We start from the raw sequence: 25608 nt of genomic DNA on the forward strand, positions 1-25608 counted from the left end.
CTACGAATCTGGAATAGCTTCCAGATTGCTAGCTTGGCTCTTATTCTTTTAGGAGTGGTTTCAGTGTAGCAAGAATTAAGAAAGGTGACTTTACAGAGACAACGTTGAATAGCCTGTGATACTATATGGGAGAAAATTACAGAGAAATCTATACACTATAATTTATTAACAGTTACTTGGTATTTTTCATGTGCTCAAAAGAAGGATATTAAACAGCTGCACAGAACTCATTGCCCTTGCTTGAGTACCACCTTAATATTAGTAGATATCAATGTTTTGCATGAATGGGTACAACTCACTGTAAGATGGTTATTTGATTTAGGGATCTCTACATTTGCTAGAGGTTTAGTTTGATGTAATGGGAGCACAAAACAGAAAGACTGTGAGCTGTAATTTTATCCTATCAGAACAGATAAATGTAAGTCCCCCCCAAAAAACTACACTTCTCTCTCTTTTTATCATCATGTTATAAACCTGGAAATGTTGCTTTTTCAGAACCAGTTGGTGTTGTCAGCACAGCAGTTTCTGCTGTTGACTGTAGATCTTTTGGTAGGAGGTTCTCTCTGGGGGTGTAAGTACACTGTTTCTCAGGTTTTGAGTCTGACTTGAGGAAATTCCTGCTAGAAAAGGAGATAATGTAAAGAAGACAGCACAACTACTCAATTGCATCCTGGAGAGTATTAGAATCAATCAAAGGTTACTGTAGACAGTTTTGCTAATGGTTTGGTTAGATTACTTAGAATACTTACTTTTTTTGGAGGAAGTTGGTGCTTTTGTTGTTGTATCTCAGCTGGGGGGTAGTACAATAATATTTAACTGCTAATATTGTAGAAATTACTTTTTTGGGGGGGAGATTCTGGGCTTGGTTTGGTTTGGTTTGGTTGGTTTTTTGGTTTGGTTTGGTTTTTTGTGTTTTGTTTTGGTTTGGTTTTGGTTGTTTTTTTTTGTTTTGTTTTGTTTTGTTTTTGTTTTTGTGGGATTTTTTTGTTTGTTTGTTTTGTTTTGTTTTGTTTTTTAAATCATCCAGCACTTAGGATATATGGTTTCTCTGTAAACTGTCATACCATTAAAGAAGAATCTCTTAATCAGCAAACTGACTTTGGCATAAGTGACAAATTATACCATCTTGAAAATTCAAGGAAGGCACAATGAATGTTTTATCTATGCATTTACCCATGTAAATGTATATACGCTATCAGTCTGATTTAAAAATTGCCTTTATGTAGAGGAGAACGGTGTCTTCGTGTTCACCAGGGCACCTAATACTGATCCCTCCTCAGAACATCCTTAGAGTTGCAGGAAAGAAATACGTTTCTATTTTCATAGCAATATTCTGTATTTCTGGGAATTTCTGTTCTTCTGTTTGTAGCTATGATAAAGACCTGATATCTTTTGCAATTACCTATTGAGTACATTGTGTATCAGCTAGTTCAGGCAGTAGGTCATTTTGTACAGACCTAAGTACTACTTGTCTCACAAAGTCCTTAGCTAAATGTGTTTGACTTCTTGACCAATACCCATGGTATTTTTTTTCTGCAGGACCAAATAAGACTACCCACACATGAAGACAGGTTGTTTTGCTTTTTTTCACTGAGCAATTTTATGAAAAAGTCTTTCAGAAAAACCCTCTTTGGGTGGTTTTTTTCCCCTCATATCAGTGACTTACATGATGTAAAAGGCCTGGTTTGGATATTTTTCCATCTTGAATATGTAAATACTGGAACTTGAAATCCTTGGGACAAAGTTTAGCTTTATAGGGTTGTATGAACTCTAGAGAAATGAGTAGAGCAGAATAATGGTAAATCTTGTCGTGACATACTTGGCTTGTACTGGGGACAGTGAACTCTATTTATTCATAGGCTAAACTTTTATTAGAAGTTGCCAAAATGGTTGATTTAAGTAGGAGATCTTTTTCTTTGGAAGTGAAGACAGGATTTGTCTTTCATCAAGTGGAAAAATGCAATCTCTCTTCAATTCAGCAGGTGTTAGTTAATTTAGGTGCTGCTGATGCTTACATTTCCTCATTGTTTCTTGAAGACATGATGTCAGAAGATCACTTTTGGAACTCTCTCTCTGGACATCCTGGTTCACACCAAAAGCTGAAAAATTAAGATTAACTAAAGAACATTATTAAAGGATGCTGAGAGAATGACAAACATCTTAAGTGTGTTAATTGCAATTTTCTTTTGGATAAACGTTTATTGCCAGGTTCTCCATTAACCTTTTAGTCAAGATATGATCAGCATAAACACTGATGCTGCTTTGACAGCAGTGGTATCAGACATGCCACTCTACTACGAATCCCGCTTTGATAGCTGGTTTACCAGAATCACTTGATATGTTTTTGAATGAAATCAAAGCAATTGAGAGGGTTTATAAATGTGTACTTTAAAAAGTATTTTTGTGATAACATTAGACGGACAAGGAAGGTGACTTTACAGGGCATTCATGCTTAGCTTAGCATGTAGATTAAAGGACTGGTTTGTGTTAGAAAGCATCAGAAGGATTAAGTGCTGGTCCTGCTTAAAAGAAAGCAGAAATAATCACTAATGTCTAATAGATTCTGACGTTGGTCGTGTTCTTAGAATCCTCAAAAGGAACGTTAAAAGGTGCTGAATAATTTGGGACTCGGGAGAAATCCATATGAGAAAATGAAGAGAAAATGCATGGAAGTGCTGGTCTCTATTGTTTGAGTTTTTCAAAGGGAATGAATGTCTTTCAGAAAACAAGTTTAAAGAAGATTTGGATTCACATGCTTCAAAAATTCAGATACCATTAACATCCTGATAGTAGGAAAAAACATAAAAGAGAGGCGGTTATACTAAATATCTGCATCTTTTAAAGTTGCATCTTTTAAAATATGCTCTTTAGAGCATATTTTGTAAGGTCTTCACCCCTCATGAAGACCAGTGACTTGTGTTGCTATCTAGTGAAGTGCTGATTTTTGGACATTAGCAGAAGAAAGGAGTGACCACAGTTGGAAAGATGGATGACAAGGTTTTTTTCTCGTCCTTTTTTGTTTCTCACCTGTACTGCTTGACAAAGGTCAGTTAATTTTGTAGGAAAATAAAGCATGTTTGAGATTTGTTATCATCAAATCCCAGGCATTAAAAAGATGGATTGGTTAGACCTTGGATAAAAAACCTTTAAGGAGCATTAGGAACTTGATGAGGCCATATGTGATGCACCTGCCTTAAAACAAATGTGACTAAATGTTCCATACTGATGACTGTGATTTTTTTACATTTGTGATCCTTGTAAAAATCCCATTGCAATTTTCTTAAGGGTAAGTGTTTAAATTTCAGTGTTCTGCTGGAAGTACCACTGAATGATTTGCTCACAGCTCTTTAAATCCTGATGGACCATTCATCAGTCCTTTCTTTAAATCAGTTTTGATGTTCAACAGCTGCAACTTAACATCTCTGAGGTGGCTGCACATAGCTGGTGGGTGAGACTCGCTGTAGTGGTACTTCACTGGAATGTTATGAGATTAATAAGGTGAAGCATGTGGATTCTTTGGATGAAAGAACTCATAGAAGTGGAGAGTAATATTAATAATTATCTGAGGGCTTATAACTCTGTAACAGTGTTCTAATTTGATTTCTGAGCAAACTGAAACCTGTTTAATGAGCTGTTGTATTGGAAGTACACGTTTTGTAACATGGAGCAGGTGACAACAGAAATGGAAATAGCATAGCAGTGACATTTGGAATAGCAGTGTTGTACTTCACTGCCTCCATGTCATCAGCATGTTAGTCTCCCTGTTCCTCAGACTAACTTACCAAGGTAGCACTTTTTCTAGTGATACTGTGTGTGTCATGATACAAACTTGATTATACATGCATGCCTGCAACCAGTAGACCAAACCCAAAGTACCTCAAGATAAAAATGCTTCCACATGCTGAGCAATTGGCTGATGATCTTGTTTCATAAGTTAATATTCAGTATCTAACTCCATTATTTTCTTAAATGCTTCGATTAAAAGAAGCAGATTTGTTCTAAGCTACCTAACCCTCTGATAATAGAGGAGGCTTTAAAATAGGAAAAGGCTACAGAATTCCCAATAATTTCTTTTTATTTCCCCAGTAATGCATACTGTTCAGTGGCACATGCAGTTAATACTTCTGTCTTGGCAAATCAGCAAAAGTTATGTAGAGAATAAGATTTTTTTCTCACAGAGTATTCAGAACTACATAGAAGTGCTTTATTCTGAAAAATCTTTTCCAGCCTTTTAAATGTTTGTACTTTCCTCAGAAAAGCAGTTGGTCATCCTCAGATCTACATTATTGGCCAAATGAGATTTTCTACTGCCCTCTAGAATCTCCCTGGTTTCCCTTTTAGATCGTAGATATTTAATATTTAAAGTATCAAGTGATATAGCCAGCTAGATGCAGCACTGCTTGAGGGAATTAAGAATGGCTTGAAGGTGTATCAGAATTTCACTTGTGCCATACCTCTGTGCACAAGAGTAACCAGGCTCCTGATGATGGATATGGGGAATAACACTGCTGTTGCTCATCTTCTGGGGGTGAAATGATCTTAATTATTTGAAGGATAATCAGAGTGGCAGTATTTTAATCAATTTAGAGAGCCCTGACAATTCAGTCATAGTGACATTCAGACTGTGTTCGGGCAAAAGTACAACAGAACGCTTAGCTAACCTAAATTATATTTAAGCGTTGTGGGTGAGGACGTTGTGAAGATACAAGCTTGGATTTGTTCTTAAGTATTTTTTTTGACACACCTGTTTGTGGTAATACTGGGTCATTTTCCTTTATCTTAGTGCTTGTAACTGCATGTGGACTAATTTTCTCTAATATTTCAAGGTTTTTTCAAGAGACATTCAGGTTGTGAGGCATTGAAGAATGTGCTATCCTACAGCATAGAGCTCTGTATTGGGACTGAAGTCAGGATCTGTAGCAGCAGCTGCAGCAGGACTTGCTGTCTGCCTTAAATGTAGTGCCTCTCTTCATGAACCTGGGGACTGTAAAAGAATGCAACATGTCCTGTTGAAGAGGGCTTAGTATTAACACCTCTTTGCTTCTGGCTAGTGATGCACAGATACATCATGAATTTGTGTTTCCCCATGAAAATTGGAATGAAGTTATGTGTGTAGTTCATACATGAGCAGCTGATATGGGTAGGTTTTGTTTAGCAATCTCTTTTATCAAATTTTCTAGTATTTCACAAAAGTTTTATTTTATTGGCAGTTCAATATAAGCAGGTAAATTATAATGCTGCTGGAGTTTCAAATTAATAATCACGCATAAGAATACATTTAAAGTACATTTATAACAAGGCAGAGATACTAATTGTTTGAACTAGTTGTCTGCACTAAAACATGCTGCTGACTAGGTATCAGAAACAACAGCCACTTCAGAGATCTCGACAAAATGTGCAACTTTCAGCTTATAATAGGAGTGTTAGGTGGCTTTCACTGCTGGCACTTTCCCACCATCCTGAGCAGAACAATCAGCCAGCATGGTTAGAAGTTATTGCCAGAGATGGAGTTCCTTGTCTGTAGTTCCTACACCTGTGGTAGCTTTGCTTAGAAACGTACACCAGTGCAACGGCATTTTTTGTTCGCAGTCCCACTTGAAATACTCAATGACAGCTCAAGCAAAACTGTGTAAATTAGTCACTGTCACGTTTAGGCATTAAAAGAGGAATTAGTAATTTATGTTAATCATAAATGTTTCTCCAGGTTTTATTAACAAGCAGATTGGCTGCCAAAATCCTTTTTGGAAGACATTTTTTTTCCTCCCAACTGCTACAGAGAACAAAATAGTTATTATGGGCACTTAGATAAAGATTAACAGTTTCAGCAATTCATTTGAGGAGAACTGTATTTTACCATACATTCCACTTCAGCGTGGACCATCAACAACCAGCATGATTTGTTGCCTCCTTGATAAAATTATGCAGTGGAGATACAAGATGGTGTAATTCATTTAAGAACAGAAACAGTTTAATCAACAAAGCAGAATGAGGTTAAAAAAAACCCCACACCCAAATTTCTGAATTTTTTGGCAAGTCCAAATTTCCATAGGAGAAGTGAGATGTCTATCTGACTGCGGTTTCAGCACGTTTTGATTCATTTTTGTCTTCATGCTTCTTTTTTTTTTTTGCCCACATCATGCCTTTTTTTTCCTCAAGATGGTTCATGAGTCCTATTTAGATGTCTGGGAAAAAGTAGTACACGTGACCGCTTCCTATTCTGTGTATCTGCAAGTAGTTCTATGGAATACTGTAGGAGTGGTCCATGAACCTGGTACAGGGTGGGAAGAAATTACTAGAATGATAAGAAAGAGGTGAAATTAATATTGCAGGATTTTAACAGCAATTCAGGCAGCTGCCAACATGATCTTCACACTTTCAATGTGTTTTGGATGGACAAAATCATTTTTCTAGCATACTCCTTTTGAGCTTATCATGTTCCAAGGCATTATTTTTATGCTATATTTTATTCTGTTATGGCTAGCTCCCATTTTGCTTCTACTTTTGCATTTTAGGATGGTATAAAATGAAGGAAATCAAAAGGTAGTGAAAATCATCTGTTTTCTACAAAGGAGGCAAACAAGGGTTGAAGGAGAAAAAAACTCATTATAGAGAGATTAGAAACTTAATTGGTTGGTGGCTCTGACATTCCCATTGGATGTCTAAGGATCCTGTAAAAAGAAGGATAGTCTCAAACATAACATTTCTTCCTATTATTTCTTTTCTTTCGTGTAGAGACTCCTCTGAAGCATCATTAGGTTCTAATTATTTTCAGTGAAATATTTCACAAGAAAAGGGCACGATAAAATCAGGAGAGCTAGTGTTATTCTCCTGAGAAACTTCCTCTGGCTAATACTCAAACTGTAATAGGGAAGGCTACTGTTCAACATCAGATGGAAAGAGATTTCTGCAGGGGTGATTCTGCTTCATGGAGGTTTTGGAAATCTTGTGTCATGGAGTTAATGTGCCCTGTCTTTCCTCAAAATCAGTACAGGGCAGCTGATGAATACAATGGGTCTGAGAATTTGATTATGTTCCTGGCTTAATATAAGCATATGTGAAACTTGCAGTGAATCTATTACTACTTTTTTTTCCCCAAGAATGAAGGTCGTCTTAAGAGATACTGTTCTTTCAAAAAGACAAAACATTTCTAATAATGTTTTCTTCTCAACTTACTGAGCTTTTTTCCTATATTTACTGTGTTTGTTTAGCCTGTATGTGCATAGGGATTTTCTTCTCTTTTATGTCCATATGTATATATATAAATATATACACATCTATATCCCAATATCCCAGAATGGGTAACGTTGGAAGGGACCACTGTGGGTCATCTGGTCCAACCTCCCTGCTCAAGCAAGGTCATCCCAAAGCACATGGGACAGGATGGAGTCCAGTCAATTCTTGAATACTCCAAACCTCTCTGGCCAATATTGGTTAGACCTCTGTTTAAAAAATAATTTTTATGTGTTAATGACTTTAGCTGTTGTGAATATAAAATGCTAATTTTAACAAACTAAAAATATTCATAATTTAGCTGCATTGAAAGATATTTTAATATTAAGTGTCGGGTGAAGTGTTTCTTGGGCATTGTATTATAATTTCACTAGATTATCATTCTCCTTCCTCTATGGGATGATCTGACCAGTTGTTCCTTGATGTGGCATACCATACTCTTATCACTGCACATCGCTTGTGTCTTTGAAAATGAAAATGAGATAAAGATAAATTCAACCTTACGTAAGTTGGAGACTGCTCATGACACTTCTCAGGGAACAGCAGTATCTTCTGTAAAGTCTTCTCTTTACTTCTCTGTACTTAGTTCCTTTCTTGTAGGTAACTCATGGTAATGGATGTGCACTAAGGAGAGACATTCTCACTGAAATCTCTCATGGCTAGGCTTCGCGAACGAAGATTTGGGAAGGCACCATCCACATTTGCTACAGGCACGCTGGTGGCTTATGAGGCCAATACGTGACAGACATATCCGATTGCAAAAGGCACAGCAGAAAGACTCCTTAGATGGTGTAATCTGCAAGACACGGTTCTTTCTGCGTTGCCTTTTTTCCTCGAGAGTGATCCTGCGTGTGTTCTCGAAGGAGACAGCTGCGTTATAGATGGTGTGTCTCCAGGCCTCCCGATTTGAGGCCAGAGTAGACCAGTTATGGTGATCAATATGGCCAAGGCTGAGATGTTTGTTTCAGGGAGTCCTTGTATCTTTTCTTCGGGGGCTCCTCTCATGCGGCAGCCAGTGGCAAGTTCACCATAGAGCAGGATCTTAGGGAGGCGGTGGTCCTTCATCCTGGAGACGTGCCCTGCCCATTGCAACTGCGTTCTCGGTAACATGGCCTCAATACTAGTGACGGCTGCTTGCTCTAGTACAGATGTATTGGGTCACATAATCTGACCAGCGGATGTTTAGGATGGTACGGAGGCAGCGTTGATGGAAGCGTTCTAGGAGACGCAGGTGGTGGCGGTAGATGACCCATGATTCGGAACCATATAAGAGAGTAGACAACACTATGGCTTTGTAAACACCGATCTTGGTGCTTTTCTTCAAGTGTTTATTACGCCATACTCTTTTGTGGAGTTTTCCAAAGCACTATATGCCTTAGCTAACCTGTTGTCTATCTCTCCGTCGATCTTACCATCTGAGGAGATGAGGCTACCAAGGTAATTAAACTGTTGGACTGATTTGAGCTCTAATTGGCCAATGTGATGGGGGATGATGGAAGACTTCCTGAGGTGCAGGTTGATGGAGGACCTCTGTCTTCTTTAAGCTGACTTCCAGCCCAAAGAGCTCAGCAGCATCTGCAAAGCAGGATGTTAAACGCTGCAGAGCTGTCTGTGTGGGCAACAAGGGCAGCGTCATCAGCATAGAGCAGCTCCCAGACAAGATGGTTTAAGGTCTTGGTGTGGGCCTTCAGTCGCCTTAGGTTGAACAGGCTTCCATCAGTACCATATCGAATGTAGATGCCGTCCTGATCATCAAGGTCTGCTGTGGCCCTTTGGAGCATCATGCTAAAGAAGACGGTGAATAGGGTTGGTGCAAGAACGCAGCCTTGTTTCACACCATTCTTATTAGAAAGGGCTCAGAAAGTGCGTTGCCATATCTGACTGGCCGTGCTGATCCTCATGAAGTGAGATGATAATTTTAAGGAACTTGGGGGGACAACCTAAACGTTCCAAAAGAAAAGGCAGAAGGAGCCATTCTCTACAAAATGTGTTCCAACTTCCATAAGGAAACTTCTCAGAAAGTTTGCCACCAAAATCGTTGGGATGCAAAATATAAAATATTCATTTTCCCTGGGATTTTCCCAACTCTGTGTCATGCCATGCTATTGCTGCCTTCTTGGTTGAGGGACAGTCACTTTTCCAGGAGCTTTGCAGTAAACTGTAATAATCAGTGTTGCTGTGATTTGGGGGCGCTGTACAATCCCAAACCCTTGAACCAGTCCCAGCTCAGAAACACCAACTGTTACTAGAAACACCAGTTCTTACTAGAAACAATAGCATTGCTTCTAAACAAATTATATGGGTTAATTTGCAAATCTGATTTTAGATTTTACACAAGTTTTAAAAGATGTACATTAAGAGTTAGCTTGGGGAAAGCCCTTAAAAATACTATCTAGGGAGAATATTTCTTAATATGCTAACCTAGCTGAGAATATATATTTCCACCTAGGATTTTTTCATTTTAGTGAACTGTAGAATATTTGAGTGAAATATAGACTTAAACCAAAAATAAGTCTCTTGAGGAACGTGGTGCCACATTGAAGTTATGGGCAGAAAAGGAAGGCAGAATTTTTGGAACTGTATTGACTAGGAGGGTGAGGAACACTGTGCTTTGGAAATGTAAATTAAAGTCACAATTTTGATACTTGTGTGAGTACAGCTGGATTTGCACAAAGATGTATGCCTTTCCATGGAGTGCTTGTGAACAGCATATGGTATTCTGTACATGTAAATCTGCACTCCACCCTTTTTAAATACAAGGTAAAATTATTAACACTGCACATTCTAAAAAAATACCCCCAAAAAACAGTAATGAAAGAGACACAAATAAAACAGCAACAGAAAGTCCCATGAAATTGCTTTAGCTTTTGAGCAAATGTATTACAGGCTGAAAAAAGCAGCCCCTGAAATAATAACTTTGAGAGAAGGGGGAGAAAAAGACTAAAAATAGTGGTATGGTTTTTTTCTTTGCCTTTTCATGAAGAAACAGCTTTTTTAATTTACAGACATAAATTCCCACTGGTAGTTTACTTCAGATTCAAAAAGTAAATAGAGACTGTGTATGTGCATTGAACACAAAACAAAAATTTAGTGATTTGGTTCACTTTACTGGACTTCTGAAAAAACATTCTGACAACTGTGGATACAGTCTACTTGATCATAGTGGTCTTTTTTGACTTTAGAAAATAACATTGGTTTTGGTGCATCTATATTTAAGTGGACCCTTTATCTAGGCTTTAGAACACTGATCCAAAATACATCTTAACACACAATTGAAAGAAAACAACAAAACAAAACAAAACAAAAAACTCCAAGAAAACTCACCGCCTAACCCAAGGGTAGACACAGTTTCTGTATTTTTTTTCTATAAATTGCACATATGTTTCTTCAACCCTGTTCTTCCTTGGTTCCAGTCCAAAGTAGGTAAAATAGATTTCATATTACAGGCCATATGTCAGAAGTGTTTAGCATTCCCAATTAGAGTCATAATTTTAGAAGTACATAGCTATCACTTCAGTATCCAAGTAGTGGGCTGATTTCTAAAATGCTTTGCACATGAAGCACAGAGTTCCTCTGCAAATGTGATCTCTGTTGTGAATTGTAAACATCTTGAAAGCTTGTCAGTAGGTTCTTTTGAATTAATGTTTGTATTTTTACCAGGATTTTTGTGTTGTTTGTGGGTTTTAAGTGCAAGTACAGTATTATCATCACCTTGAGCCCCATTTCTGCTCTCCCATAATCAAGGACTAAGATTGTCTAGTATTGTTAGTTCTTCCTTCCTTTTAACACAAAATGCAGTTCTTAGCCTAGAAACACATAAAAGAGTCGTAGTGTTAATGTGGATGGAAACTGACTTGAAAGTACAAGATTCCTTTTAAGAAAAAAAAAGTCTTAAAACTAGGGTTTTAAAATCTGTCTCTCAAGAGTAAGAGTCTTCAGACAGGTAGTGCTTTAATCAGATGGAAACATTTAGATGAAGAGCCCAATAACAGATGGAGCTGGAGAGTTGTCCTGTCTTGGCCTTTTGTTCAAATGCAACCTCCACAGAGATGGTAGTAGTGGGATTCTTACACTTCCTTGGTATGGAGGTACTCCATGCTTTAACAATGGGATTTCCTATAGGTCTTCTGACATAAATTGTTTAGCAGAACCCTGACATTAAGGTGATGGGATTTTTTTTTTTGTGAGCCTGTAGATGGGTATTTTATCAGCTGTCTGTCTCAGGTGAGAAAATTTAGAAAAAAAATCATTTGAAACACCCACTTTTTTGTGAACCACTAATGATCTGTGGATACAGCTATATGAAACTCCTTCTCCCTCAAGCAAGCAGGCACAATTTCTGTAATTGGAGTTGATGGAAGCCTGTCTTTACAAGCACCATCGCCTTCCATTGGATGACCCACATGTCACTGCTGAGGCTTGGGCTGAAAAGCAGAGCTAATGAAGGAGTTATCCAGCCCTGGGTGCATCTGTGACACTTGCTCTCCCTGCTGTGCTGCACAGCATACTGGCCATTTGTTGGCAACTTCGTATTTCACACTACAGGGAATTGAAATGACTGAACAGACAGCAGAAAAGTTTTATTTTCAATAGAATATGTATCCCTAGACTCTGATTTGGCGTAAAACATCTACTTCATGATCTGTTTCAAGGCCAGTTCCCTTCCTCCAACAAAGGTTATGACTTAAGGCAAGCTGTGCCTTCTCTGGCAGGGGAGAGATTTGCCTGAAGACTCGATTTGGTTAGAATCAGAGCATTCAGCAACAGAAGTCCTTATTTGAATCATTCTGAAAAAGCAGCCAAACACTAAATGTATAAACATATTAAACTGTGAGTAAAGAAGGCCTCTGACTTTTTTTGTATGGGTTTTTATGAGAAGTTGATATAAACAATATCTCTGTGTATGTGTGCATGTGTGGCTAGGAATAAACATTCGTTATTGTTCTGAGGGTGAGAGAAGTGACAGATCGTCTATGTGTACTTGCTTAATGATCAGTGAGTAAGTAAATCTATCGGTTTCAGCTACAGTTTGTGCATATTGTCAATTTGGACAGTAAATTGTTGCTATATTGATGTAGTTCTGTTAAAGTCTTAGGAAATAGGTCCTACATGATGCAGCATTTGGAAATAAATTGATGCATTAAATCTTTTTTTTTTGTATTCATGGGGGGGACCTAATTTCAGAGTATTTTGTTTCCTACCAAAAAAAAGTCAATTTTTGAAATACCAATACAAATTTCTTCACGGAAGTGTCTTCTTAATCCACAATTACACATCTACAAAAAACCTTGAGTTATATCTTGCAATGACATAGTCGGATTCAACCTTTATAAAGTAGTAACCTGTTACCGTCTGTGTACTTCACTGCCATGGATGCACAGTCTTTTTGCGACATATGGCTGTTTTTCCTCCTCAGAAAAATCCTTTTTGTAGCTTTAAAAAAATAGTAATTGAATATTTGCATATCTCCAAGGAGCCATGCGGGTTAAACACTGCATTCATCTTCCACTGTTCTTAGGCTGCTTTTGGTTTAGGAGTAAGAACTGTTGCTTTTATGAAGCGCCTTTTCCTATAAAGTCAAAACCTCACAGCAGTGCACAGAAAGCCAGTGCTATAAAGGAGCTAAGTACAGTCTTTAATATAGAAAGAGCTAGGTTGTAAAGTGTTTTTGTTCCTATGGAGCAGATAGATTTGGTTCCATCTGTTCCATATTCATAACAAAGGAGCTTAACTTGCAGGAGGACTGACTTCCTGGGAGTAGCATGATAACGATCTTTTCACCACAGATTGAAAGGATCTGAAAATGGTCACTTCAGCTCAGCAGAAAGCAGCCAGCAGTGATAGTGCTTCAGACCTGCTATTTTTCTCTAGCTCTGTTTCAAGAGCTCTGATGTCCAAGTGGAGACCAGAGACAAACAGCATTCCTCAGGGTCAGTGTTGGGACCGGTGCTGTTTAACCATCTTCATCAGTGATGTGTACAGTGGGATCAGTGCACCCTCAGCAAGTTTGCAGATGACACCTGTGGTTGACAAGCTGGAGGGAAGGGATGTCATCCAGAGGACCTTGACAGGCCTGAGAAGGGGCCTCTGTGAACCTCATGAATTTCAACAAGACCAAGTGCAAGGTCCTGCACCTGAGTCGGGGCAATCCCAAGCACAGACACAGGCTGGGCAGAGAATGGATTGAGAGCTGCCCTAAGAAGGACTGTGACTTGTTGGTTGACAAGAGTTCAACATGACTCAGCAATGTGTGCTCAGAAAGCCAATCGTATCCTGGGCTCATCAAAAGAAGAGTGGCCAGCAGGTCTAGGGAGATGATTCTCCTTCTGTACTCCCGCTGGTGAGATCCCATCTGGAGTACTATGTCCAGCTCTGGGGCCCCTAGCAAGAGAGGAGCATGTTGGAGCAATTCCAGAGGAGACCTTGAGGGCTGGAGCACTTCTCCTGTGAGAGAGCTGGTGATGGTCAGCCTGGAGAAGCCTCCAAGGAGCCCTTAAAGCAGCCTTCCAGTATATAAAGAGGGCCTGAATAAAGAGGGAGAGAGACTTTTTACAAGGGCATAAAGTGATAGGACAAGGGGGAGCTGTTTTAAAACTACAAGAGAGTAGGTTTAGATTAGGTGTTAGTAGAAAATTTTTACTCAGGGAGTGGTGAGACACTGGAGCAAGTCACCCAGAGAAGTTGTGGATGCCCCATCCATGGAAATATTCAAGGCCAGCTTAGGTGGGGCTTTGAGCAGCCTGGTCTAGTGAAAGATGTCCCTGCCCATGGAGGGGAGGTGGAGTGGAACGAGATGATCTTTAAAGAGCCATTCCAAACCCAAAGCATTCTATGATTCAATGAAGATGCATGATTTTTCTGAATAAATCAAAACAAAAATATAAACCCTCCTTCCTTCCATGTCTGTTGTTCCTCTCCCCATGTTAGTTCTGTCTGAGGAGTTCAGGATGTTTTCTCAAATAAAAATGGAATGACATGTTACAAATACAGGGTCAATTTTTCTTTATTTGATCTTGGTATTAAAGGCAGAAGTGAAAAATTATTGACAGTCAGTCTGGGTTCTGTTTTCTGAACTTTTCTCATGATCTCTTCTTTCTCAGCAGAATATTCTGTGAACAAGAATCTGAAGTCCAGAAATTGCATGTGAAAGCGCCTTGCTGGGTTTTGTAATTAGGATGCTCCAGTGCCATCTTTCATTACACACCTCGTGGGCTTTCAGAAAAAAAAAAATCCATCTTGATCCAAGAAAAAAATATTCTTGTCTCTGCAGGATATTTCACAAGGGTAGAAGAGAAAAGTGCAGGAGTGTACCCCGAGCACTTTTACTTGGCTAAAAACCAAGTTATTCAGTGACCCCTAAAAGGTGAACTGGAAGTTTACAGAGATCTTAAAAATTAACTAGGAACACAGAACAGGAAAAATCCTTCGGCGTCATTGGTTCTGGCTATGCAATTTTGAAAGAGGCTATGAGACAGCCAGGTTTACCATTGTCCTGGCTGGAAGTCATGCAGGGCCTGCTGGATGCCATAACTCTCTGTGTTCCAGGATGGCTGGTGCTCCTGGAGGCAGCTGTGAGAGTAGGATAGGCAGGCACCAGGCATGAATAGCCTGCCTTAACTGGCACTACAGCATCCATGTAGGCATACTCAGGGTTTTTTTGGCCTTCAAGCCAACAGTACCATATCATGAAATTCATAGATATGTATGAAAGCATCCACTACCCTTGCCGTTTAAGACTCCAGATCAGATCATGCACACATATCTCCTTCACATCCCAAAGTGAGAGATGTGATCTCAGACTGGGATTTTTTGTTCGTTTGGTTGTTAGTTTTGTTGTAGTAACTCAGGGAGAGCATCTCTGCATTTCACGTGACTCTTTTCCTAACTGAGGGAAATGACAGTGTGTCCAGATTTCTTTGTAGAAACTCAGTGTACGGAAACCTCTTTTTAATGTGGAGAAAGAAGCACCTGGTGCACACTGTCGTGCAGCTCTGCACAGCTACCAGAACTGTATCCAAGGCAAGTGTTTGTTAATGTTGACTAGCCAGGAGCTGAGACCAAATGTAGTGGATCTTCATAGTTACAGAAAGGAGGATGGGATTGTGCACTTCACTGTCAGGGCTACTCTAGTAGGACAAGGCTTGAGTTCTCTGCAATGATGAGTGTAGACAGCACAGTAGGTTAGAGCATTTAAATGAGCAGTGAAGGATACTGTGTCGTTGAGAAAAGTTAATTTGGCAGAGTTTTTTGTCTATTTCTTTTGAAGTGAAATGTGTCAGCAAGGAGGTTTTCCAGTAAGTTGTGTTATCCTGTATTGTTTTCCAAATGTATGACCTTATATATATATATATGGAAAACATCATTAGAAGCTGCTCATGGCTTGGTTATGCTAGTTCTTAACTGGCTAACATGTAAAGAATAGAAGAAGATAGTTGCACTGGGGAGGCACTTGCTTAGATCATGATATAGGAGGTAGAAAATAGAGATAATTTCCCTATCTACTTGGTCAGATTGTTAGTGCGAAACAGGGGCTTTTCTGGAAGAGAGGTAGCATTCTCTTCAATTCTGAGCGGACAGTTGTTACAGCATTCAGGAAGAGGAAACCTCAAGAGGTACCCATGTGTTTCATGTCTGATGAGGCATTCATTGCTTTTAAAATGGTTTCCAAACCACCAGGGCTTTTGAGTCCCAGTTATGGAAAAGGTGCATATATGTGCACTAAATTTGAATTCATCTGGGAGTGATCACTGGGAATAGAGCTAAACATCCTGTGGTATACATTATTCTTAAAGAAAAAAAAAGCACAGAAGGAAATAATTTGTGGCAGAATAAAATGAAAGGTTAGCTCTCCCATGGGTGTCTTAGACTTTCCCACAGTCATACTAACGACAGACTACGGTCTTTTTGTGGCATAGATGAGACATGTCAAAGTCTTGACGAGTTCTCCTTGATGAAACTGTGCCTATTCTCAGATAGGTTGGCTTTTTGAAATACGGATTTCAAAGCATGAGTGAGACTGGTGGCACCAAACACCAGCTAGACAAGTGAAAGACAGAAGCGGGAATGTAGAAGTTTAAATGTAAGTGCTATGCCTGGTACACTGGACAAATTTTGAGTAAAGAGGAAACTTCAGCTTGATGTGTTCCTGAATTTTTCATGGTAAAGGTGACAAGTTGAAGGGTTAAGGAAATCCTTCCAAGGACTGGATATAAATTCCTGGCTTGTTTGGTGGAGTGATTGAATGTTCAGTAGTCCCTCTGCAAGACTTGAGCAAACTGGGAATTCGCATGATAAAGATGTATTGTTATTAATATAGTGCTGGCATCTGTTACTGTGTTCGTACTCAGTCATGGCCTGGGACTCCACCATAGTAGGTGTAATGAAACAGAAGGTCTCTGCCTGAGAATCTCTACATTTAGAATAAGAGCTTGAATTACAGTGGACTATCATGTGTTTTCCAAACTTTATCTTTTCTGTTTCATATCCGGTTTCCATCCTGCACAAATTTGGGTTTATCTGTGTAAAGGCTGTGCCAAGGTGCTATTAAAAATTGGGCAAGAGAAAAAGCCCTTCCAAATCTTTTGACCAAAGGTTATCTCTAGGCAGCGTTTGCAAACTTTGAGTGCATGTGCACTCAATACATTCAAAATTGTATTGTTCTTCATTTACCTTCATTTTAAATAACAACAGAATACACCCCCATTCTGTGCTTTTTTTCCCCCTAAATTTCTCCTGATCTTAAGGCTACTTCTTGAAGATCTCTTCCTGTCTTTGTCTTCTCCCTCCCCTGCTAGACATGAACAAGATATTTTGTTGCTTTGCTTAGGTGAGTAACAAAAATATCTTTTCATGTCTACATACACATCACAACCCTAGCAAAACACAACATTTATAGTTACTTTGTTTTATAAACTGACAGAATTTTCGAGGATGACATATAAAGACAGAAAAGTTTCTAAATATTTTGAAGATAGTGGCAAGCCCATGAAGATGGAGTAGAATGGAATACCTCTCTCTGCCTTAATATAGTGTCAGCAGTGATAAAGCTAGCCATGAGTAATACGAAGTCTATTAAGTGTATGAGTTAGTAACATGATACAATACCCACAAATTCCGTGTGGGTGAATGTGTTGCTTTAAAGATCAAAAAGAAAAGTCATTACTAACAAGACTATAATGTCTCTTCAAAGGATTTACTTACTTCTAGTTCTTAGAGATGGAAATTAGCAAAATGGATAGACTACTTGAAGAAAACCATTTTTTTCTAGTGATACCAAGGGAAATCAAAGTACAAAAGTGCTTATGAAAACTCTGAGAGGATATATTTTTCTCTAAGTGCTTTATTTGATAGTATTAACTTGTTTTATTATCAATTTGCTCTTAATGTTGTACAATAACTGTACTTGGTTTTGTTAATGCCACTGAAAACAGTAATGAGATGTGAGGTTTTTATTCTTTCTAGTTAATAAGTGTGGTTTGTTGCAATAGAAAGTATGACATCAGTCATTAATATTGGGCTAGTGCAGAAATGTTAGCGCTTACTTTAAGGTACGTAATACGGTTTGCATTTATGAAAGAGAAACCTTTTATAGAGAGGAACACCTGCAAATATTTCATGTGGAAGTACCTGTATGGTCTATTCTTCATCTCTTCCTCCTTATATTTCACAGGAACTTACATGCAACTAAAAGTCCATTCCAAGTAAGGTATGCCTTTCATTTATTTCCAGCAGAGCTTTATTTGTTTTTTAATGAGAAGAAACACCACAGAAGCAAAACTGATTCTCTTAGGCGCTCAGGCTGCAGTTAGATGACAGCATTGCCCTAAACAGAAATGTTGTTGCTTTATGAAAAAAAAAAAGATAGTCTTTGCAAAGAACAACTGAGCTTTGTCTTCTTACTGGTTCAGGGCTTGGTTCAGAGATACAAACAGGCACAGTTGGATTTTCCAGCATCTGAAACGTCTGTTTGTTGCTCTCCTGAAGGTGTGAAGGGTACCAACTGCACTGCACCAAGGTTTTCCTGAACTCAGCAGGACCCGGCAACTTGGGAGGAGGACAGATGATAACAGTATGACTATAATAAGCCTTTGGACTGGAAAAGTGATGCTGTCTGCCTCATATGAGCCTGCAGATGCTGTTCACCTCTGGAGGTGTCCAGCACTGAGAAGGACTGGGGTTTGGGTTTCTTTGATGTTCTGCACTAAAAGGTCTGACTCCAGTACACCAGCTGGGCCAGCAACAGGGAAGGCTTGTCATTAATCACCCCTTAGAGCAGAAAAGGGACCATCCTGAGAGACATATAGGGCTAGACCATGCTAAGAGGAAATACTGAACAAATGGCTTAATTAAGCTTGGAAGTCCATGGTTTACATATCTTAACATACATGGCTTGGTATTGTTTTATATGACTTTGTGTGAAACCAACTTTCAATCTATGCAGCCTTCAATCAGATATATAAGCTGCAATGCATTAGAAGCTGCAAGAAAAATTATATTCTTTCTGACCAACAGTTGCACTGGGACAGTTAATTCAGCATTAAGTGCAGAAACAGTAACTGTTACTTTCTTCCAAGAACTCTCACTAAAATAGCATTTTTCTGGCAAGTCATTTCCACTCACTAGGTTATTTTTAGGAGGTCTGAGAAATACAGTCACTTGAGAGGTAGGCCATAATAATCCAGTGGTTTTACACAGTGCAATGCCAGTGCAAATTATGTATAAGACATTAGGAATTAAACGTAGCATTTCACAATCTGTGTGTTGTGCACTTGGCTTCTATCAAGTCTTTTTCTTCTTGCTGTGCACTTTGTCGTTTATATTTTGAATGAATGCAGAATGTAAGTCCATGTTTGTGTGTAGGCATGTATCTTCATACAGACAGGGTCAGTACAAAAATGCAATGTGACTGTTTTTACCTTCACTTTGTACAGATGCAGTTGAGTATGCAAGAGTAATGCAAATATGCCTTTGTATTAGGTGTCATATTAATACTGTGGATTTTAAAATACACAGTTGGAAATGCTGGTATCCATAGTCCTTTTGCTTTTATTAAGCCATAGGCAGTATTAGCTGTGATCTGTCATCTGTTTGTTTGTTTATTTACTTTCCATTTTAGTTTTTCTTAGTTTTCAAGTATTGTTGGCAGTCCTAGATCAAGTGGCTTTTCAGATGAGATTCTCTCTCTTGGCTTGAGATTTTTGGTCTTTAAGTTGCTCAGGAATTTTTTTTTTTTGTCGTTCTCATCTTGGTTGTGACTGAATACAGAGAGAGTGGACTCAGCTATGCCAACTCTACCAGTAAGTTTAGTGGTGATTTATTGAGGAATTGTGCTTAATTGTTGGTCTGAAGAATGAGTAAGTTGTGGACATTTAAATTTTCATTTCCCAGAATGGAGTTGCGTATGCTACCAGAACAAAGCTTTTGCTGTTAGGTTGGAATGAAAGAGCAATCATGGAAAGTCTTTTAAATTAAACTCAAGTATTGGTGAGACCTGTGCTTTCCATAAGGCTAATATTTATCTATTTTTTAGTTTTATTTTATTTTAACATGTACAAGAAAGAAAGATCTATACATCCTCTCAAGTAATTCTTTTTGATTAATAATTTTGAAGAACCTTCAATTAACTGTGGTGTTACTTATGTATGCACAGAGGAGTGCTTTATGATTGATTTAATTCTAGCTGACTTTTTCAGTTGTAAGTTTATGCAAATTTATACGTTTTTTCAATCTAAACTGTGAGAAGAATATTAATAACTAATTCTGCATTTACCTGGCTAATTTGCATACATTTGTGTTGTATGGTAAATCACATGAAAACCTTCAGGGGGAAGGGCTGAGCTCTTCTAGCAACTAATAGGCTGTTTTTTTCTTCTTACTTGCACAAATTGAGAATATTGCCTGGTGGCAAACATAATGGAAAACTGCATTTTTAATGCTCTCACACATACTCATTTCTTTACAAAGAAAGAAGCACATGACTCTTCTTAAAAATAAACTTTCTAAAGCTCTGCTAGGTAACACAGGATATTGGATGCTTAAAACACTTCAGGTTGGTGGAATTACGATTTCATGTTGTATAAGGTTACTTGGAATATGGATTTGACTAATGGGAGTGCTGTTGTGCCTGAAAGGGCTAGAGGCAATCAGAGCTATAAATATTTTTCTGCTGGACAGGTTGTCTGTACTTGCAGGACTAAGAGAGTGCAAGGACTGTGTAACATGAGTTTCTGATTTACAACATGCAGCATTCTGTTTATGGGATTGCTGCAGGTTCTCTCTTTGTGGTGTTTCTCCACATGATTACAGAAGTTACATGTGCAGCCCTTTTGCCTGGACAGTAAGTGTTAGGTGTTTACTTAAGCTGTATGCATGTCTCGTTTAGTGTGCTGGGGAGAAGTTCAAATTAAATCCTCTGTTGGCTTCCCAGTCTGAAACAATTCTTCTGTTTAGTGCTTATGTTAGGAAGCACTTACCAGGGCCAGAATTTGTGTAACAGAGGTGGTGGTAGTAGTACCTCTGCAGTGAACTGAGGTGAGATCTTGGTGTGATTTCTCAGTTCTTCCCTACAGGAGACCCTGTTTTATGGACTTCTTAGCAGAGAGCAGAAGAAACATTTGTTACATTTTTCAAAATGCAGTGAGAACAGACTGTCTCCTGTGTTTCATGATCACTGGTTTGTAATCCCTTAGAGAATACTCCAAGTGAACTGGTAACAGTAATTGAAATACAAAATAGTAGAGAATTACTATCTGCAGTGTGTCTGCAAAAGGTGCACTGAAGGTGTTGGGTTTCTTCATAAAGGAAAGGATGCTCCTTTACCAGTATCCCCCACCCCCATTCTAAACAAAGGTACTATCTGAGTGACTTAGAAAAACGGAGCCCTTTTCTACACTGAACTGGTTTGCTGTCTAATAGGGCCCAGAGTGACTTGTGCCTTGAATGTTAAATGTCTTGTGTAGTGCTAAAGGAGGATTTGGACTGCATTTGTGATTCCTTTTTTCTCTGTATCAGGATGTATTTTAGGGAAAGATGCAATCCTGTAATTAGAAAGCAAAGAATGAGTGAGGAGGCAAGCAGAAGTAACCATTGATTACATGTGAATATCAGTAAATAGGATGGTTTTAGGACACTTTTTATTTGTGGCGTCCTGATAACTGAGCCTTGGGTAGTTGCCAGCCAAATTTTTGCCTGTCTTAGGAAAGGAAATAATTGCAGCTTTTGTCACACCTCTAGCAGGTCCTGATAATCAAGTTACTTTTGAAATTTTATTTTTGTTTGTTTGTTTGTTTGTACATTTACTTTTTAATTAGCTTACTTTGTACACTGATTGGGCCGTATCTTGATGACTTCTTTAATGAGTTTTAGGGATTTATCCTAGTAAGTTGAACTACATAACTGTTTTCTGTGTATGTTACTTTTTATTCTCTATCTGCAGCTTCCTGCAGTCATTGAATAACTGCTAAGTGTTATCAGGCTGAGGAAGGACCTAACCTGTTATTTATATCTAATATATTAATAATGTACCATGTGTTTTCTAGCTGAGAGCTGTGTAATTTATTTTTTATATATTTAAATATAGCTTACAAACACTGAAATATTTATGGTTGGCTCTAGATGAGGGAGAGAATAATTTTGTCACTCTCTTTCCTTTCCTTACAGGGTATAAAAATGATAACCAGAAGTGTTTTAGAGATGAGAAATTTTCCTATCTAATTTGTCTTCATTTTTGGATCCAGTATAGATCTAGTCCTGTGTGGATTGCATGGGTTTTTTTTCTAGTTCAGCTCATGGAGATGAATCTCCAATCTCCAATCTGAAGAATACAGAGGCTGAACTTAAATTCTTCTGAACTGTGAAATTTTCCTATTTAAAAAAATAATGAAGAGCCCAAACCAGTTATTTCTGTAATCACTGAGATGTTTTCATATATCTTGTTATTCAGAGGGATTTTAGTGTTTCACTTTCCTTCTAATCAAAGTCTTTATGTAACCATGAAGTCTAAAACATTTTCTTTAAAAGAGGGACCCAAGAGATTGTCATGAAGTTGTTGATAAAGGTGAGGTAGGGCAAGGGAGGAGGGAAGTGTCATAGGAATTGTAGTGACATATAGGAACTAGCAACGCTGCAGAGTTCCTCTCTGTTTTCAGTTGTGATTCTTCCTGGCACAACCAAACGAGATCAGATCTTTCTAGTCTAATATCATCCATGAAGAAAAAGAGCATGTAACTACTTTTGCGCCTTATAAGGCATTTTTTCAAAGGTTTGTTTTCGTTGTGCAGCAAGGCTGCAATGAATTCTGGCTTTTGAAATGGAAAGTGTTGCTTGGGACAGGTTCCATTAGTATCAGAGGCTTCCTGCTCTCAGAACTGGCCTCTATTTATTGCTAATATCACCTTTAAAATGGGCAAACGGAAAAACCTTATAGCAAAGCCGCAGGGGCTAACCTGATTTGGTGCAGGAAGGAGAATGAAATTTCTCTTTGTAGCACCTAGAAAGGACATCTTTTCTTATTCTGTAGCTAATTTCAGTGGCATGTAGCAGCAACAGCCCTGTTTACCTGCGAAACAGCTTTTACAGATCCCAGCTGACAAAGAGGAGTTCTCTTTTTCCTTTCCTGACTCTTTCGTGTGGGTGATACATCTTGTCTTAGGACGAAAACTGCCACTGGGGTATGTTTTTTCTTTTAAGATGAAAAGGAGAAGGGAGAAGGAGGGAGGATGGGAGAAAAAGAAAGGAAGGGAAAAAAATTGATTGCAGTCATGCATCTTGGCAAAAAGTACCTAATGTCTCAGGAAGGCCAAAGAGGTTGCACTGTATCCCTTCACCACTTTGGTCTTGGTTGTTAGGCAGATGCGAGTGCTGAAAAATGCTACTTGATTTTTTTTTTTTTATTCTTCATTATTCCATTTGAAGGAGTAAAACATCGATTAAAGAGGCATCTTCCTGACTTTACTGCAAAAAATTGAGAGTACATAATTTTCTGGAAAGCACTTTTTCATACTTTTCACTAAAATTGTGTCAGTTTCTGTGATGATGATTTAAGTGCAAATGCTATGGTTGCATAGGACTGTAGTTCATGATATACTTCGTAGTTGCAAACCAATGGGGGAAAGTGAAGAATGAGGGAAAGAGATTTAAACAGCAAATGGATTTTAATGTTTTTCTTCAAAGAACATGGCCAATCACTACCTCTTATTTGCTCCTAAGTCTGTGCAAATATTCTGTACGCCTTTGAACACTATGAACAAAGCATTAGTTTTCTGTGTTTTCCAGAAAGAATGGATTTTTTTTGCCTAGATTTTTTATTGGCTCCTAGCTAGTCAGTGGTATTCTAGTTAGTCAGTGAATAACAGAGTATTATAATAATCAGCACTGAGCAAAACATGTTTATTTGATGGACCTAAGCAACTGCATGTAGCATCAGAGCTAAAAATTTACCTTTAAATAAATGTGTGTCATAATGCACTTCTGGAATAATTTCTGGGCAGAAAAAATCTGTTAGTGGTAAATTTACTGTAGGGGTTTCTATTTGTCTAATTTTGCAAGTGTTATTTCCACCTTTATACTGGTAATTTGGTAATGACTGTATGATTCTTATCTTTGAGAAATCTACAACTGCCTGTTCAGTCTTAACAAATCGTTTAGCCAGTTATGTATATTTAGTGAGGACCACAGAAAGGACACAGTTTCCTGAATATAGCCACAGAGTGCAGGTATTATACCCTAAATAACACACCAGTTACTGTAAATGTCAATAGATGGAGATTTTCTGACTTTGATTTAGTAAGATCCTATAGCAAAACTATCTGTTAACTCTCTTTTGACTGCTTGGGATTGTGAAGGGGGGAGCATAGTTTCTACTCACTTTTATCTTTTGATTAAAGAAAGGAAACAATTTTCAAGAACTTTCAAGATGTGGAACCACAGCTTAGCTTTATTATGTTCTTTGCTTTCTCCTTTTTCTGTTTGTACTGAGTTTTCTAGTTCTTGGTAAGTTCTCTAAGAAAAATCTGATGCCTACCTTTCCAAGCACATCATCAAAGACTTAGGAAATTATTTCAAATAGTTGAGGAGCCCTTCAAGTGTGAGCTTAACGTGAAGACAAAGAGTGTGCATTCATATCTCTGTGTATAAATCGTGTTAGTTTATTTGTCACACACAGGAACAGAATTAATAAAAATGGATGAAAAAAGGATAAACAGAACAAACTAACATCTTGCCAGCTGAATCATCTTCCCAATAGTTGCCATTTAATGCAAAACACAGCTCGTTTTAACCCTAATACATGGCGCTTTTTTAATGCAATAAAATAGAAGTTATTCTGTAGTGCTTCAGGCAATATTTTTTGGCAATAGCTTTTGAGGGGTTTTGCAAGAAAAAAACATGAATGGTCTTTTGGAAGTGAAAGTCTGCATGCGCCAGTCAAGTTGCTTGGTTGCCAGTGTACATGTTCAGCTGTGGGCCAGTGTACAATTTAAAAATTGAGGAAAGTTACCGGTATGTAAAGATTGGCAGACATTACACAAGGGAGTCCAGTCTGTGCTGACAGGCAGGCATATTATGATCATGTATTTTGAGGCAAGAATGGTTCTAGAAAGGAATTTTTCACAACAGCAGTCTTTTCCAGAGAAATAAGTAGGTGTTGACACTAGATCTTAGTGTGTGATCTTTGCATTAGGATTAGACATGCTTCCACTTACTCTTTTTCTCCTAATACAGTAAGTATTCTTAAAATTAAATACTTTTAATGGGAAATGATGAGGGAGGGCAGAAAGAAGGAATAAACTGATTTTAATTTGTTAGTTGTATAACATGGGGAATTGTGTTTTGACTGAAGCAAGATAAATATTTTGTCAACAAAGGCAGATGCATATGGAGGCTGACTTTGCTGTAAAATTTAATGGTGTGTATTTTACTTTTCTGGGACTATATACAGAGTTCCATTTTTAGCACCGTCACTTTTGGTGTCATTTTGTTTTTTCGTCTTTTTAGGTTGTTGAAGCCTATGGCCTAGTGTTTCAAGACTAGCTTTTCTCTAAGTGTTCTGAAGTGTTGTTTTTTCGGAGTGGACACATGCATTACAGCAAAAACCATATCAAAAAAGATTCCAAGAAAAAGGTGTGGAAAGGTGAAAGGAGATAATGAAACATTGAAAAATACTATGTGCTTCACTACTTCCATGTCAAATATAAAGAAATTAATTAGAATAAAACCTACAGTTCTTTTCCTGCTTTTGCGTAGTCACGCTACTTTGTGCACTTTTAAGTCTTACGTGCAGAGACTGAAATGTGTCCAGCCCTTCAGATGAAGGGAAGATAAAGGGTAGTTTATTTTAGCACAAAATATGTTCTGCATTGCACACTCTTACTCCTCCACTTG

The 25608-nt window shown here is 38.2% G+C and overlaps 1 protein-coding gene across 6 annotated transcripts in view; it reads left to right on the forward strand.

The window, feature by feature from the left end:
* EFNA5 (ephrin A5) overlaps positions 1-25608 on the forward strand; it is a 218424-nt gene that overhangs the window by 182867 nt on the left and 9949 nt on the right. The gene's annotated exons all lie outside the window — the stretch shown is intronic.

Source organism: Chiroxiphia lanceolata, chromosome Z, assembly GCF_009829145.1.
Source record: "Chiroxiphia lanceolata isolate bChiLan1 chromosome Z, bChiLan1.pri, whole genome shotgun sequence".
Lineage (NCBI taxonomy): Eukaryota > Metazoa > Chordata > Aves > Passeriformes > Pipridae > Chiroxiphia > Chiroxiphia lanceolata.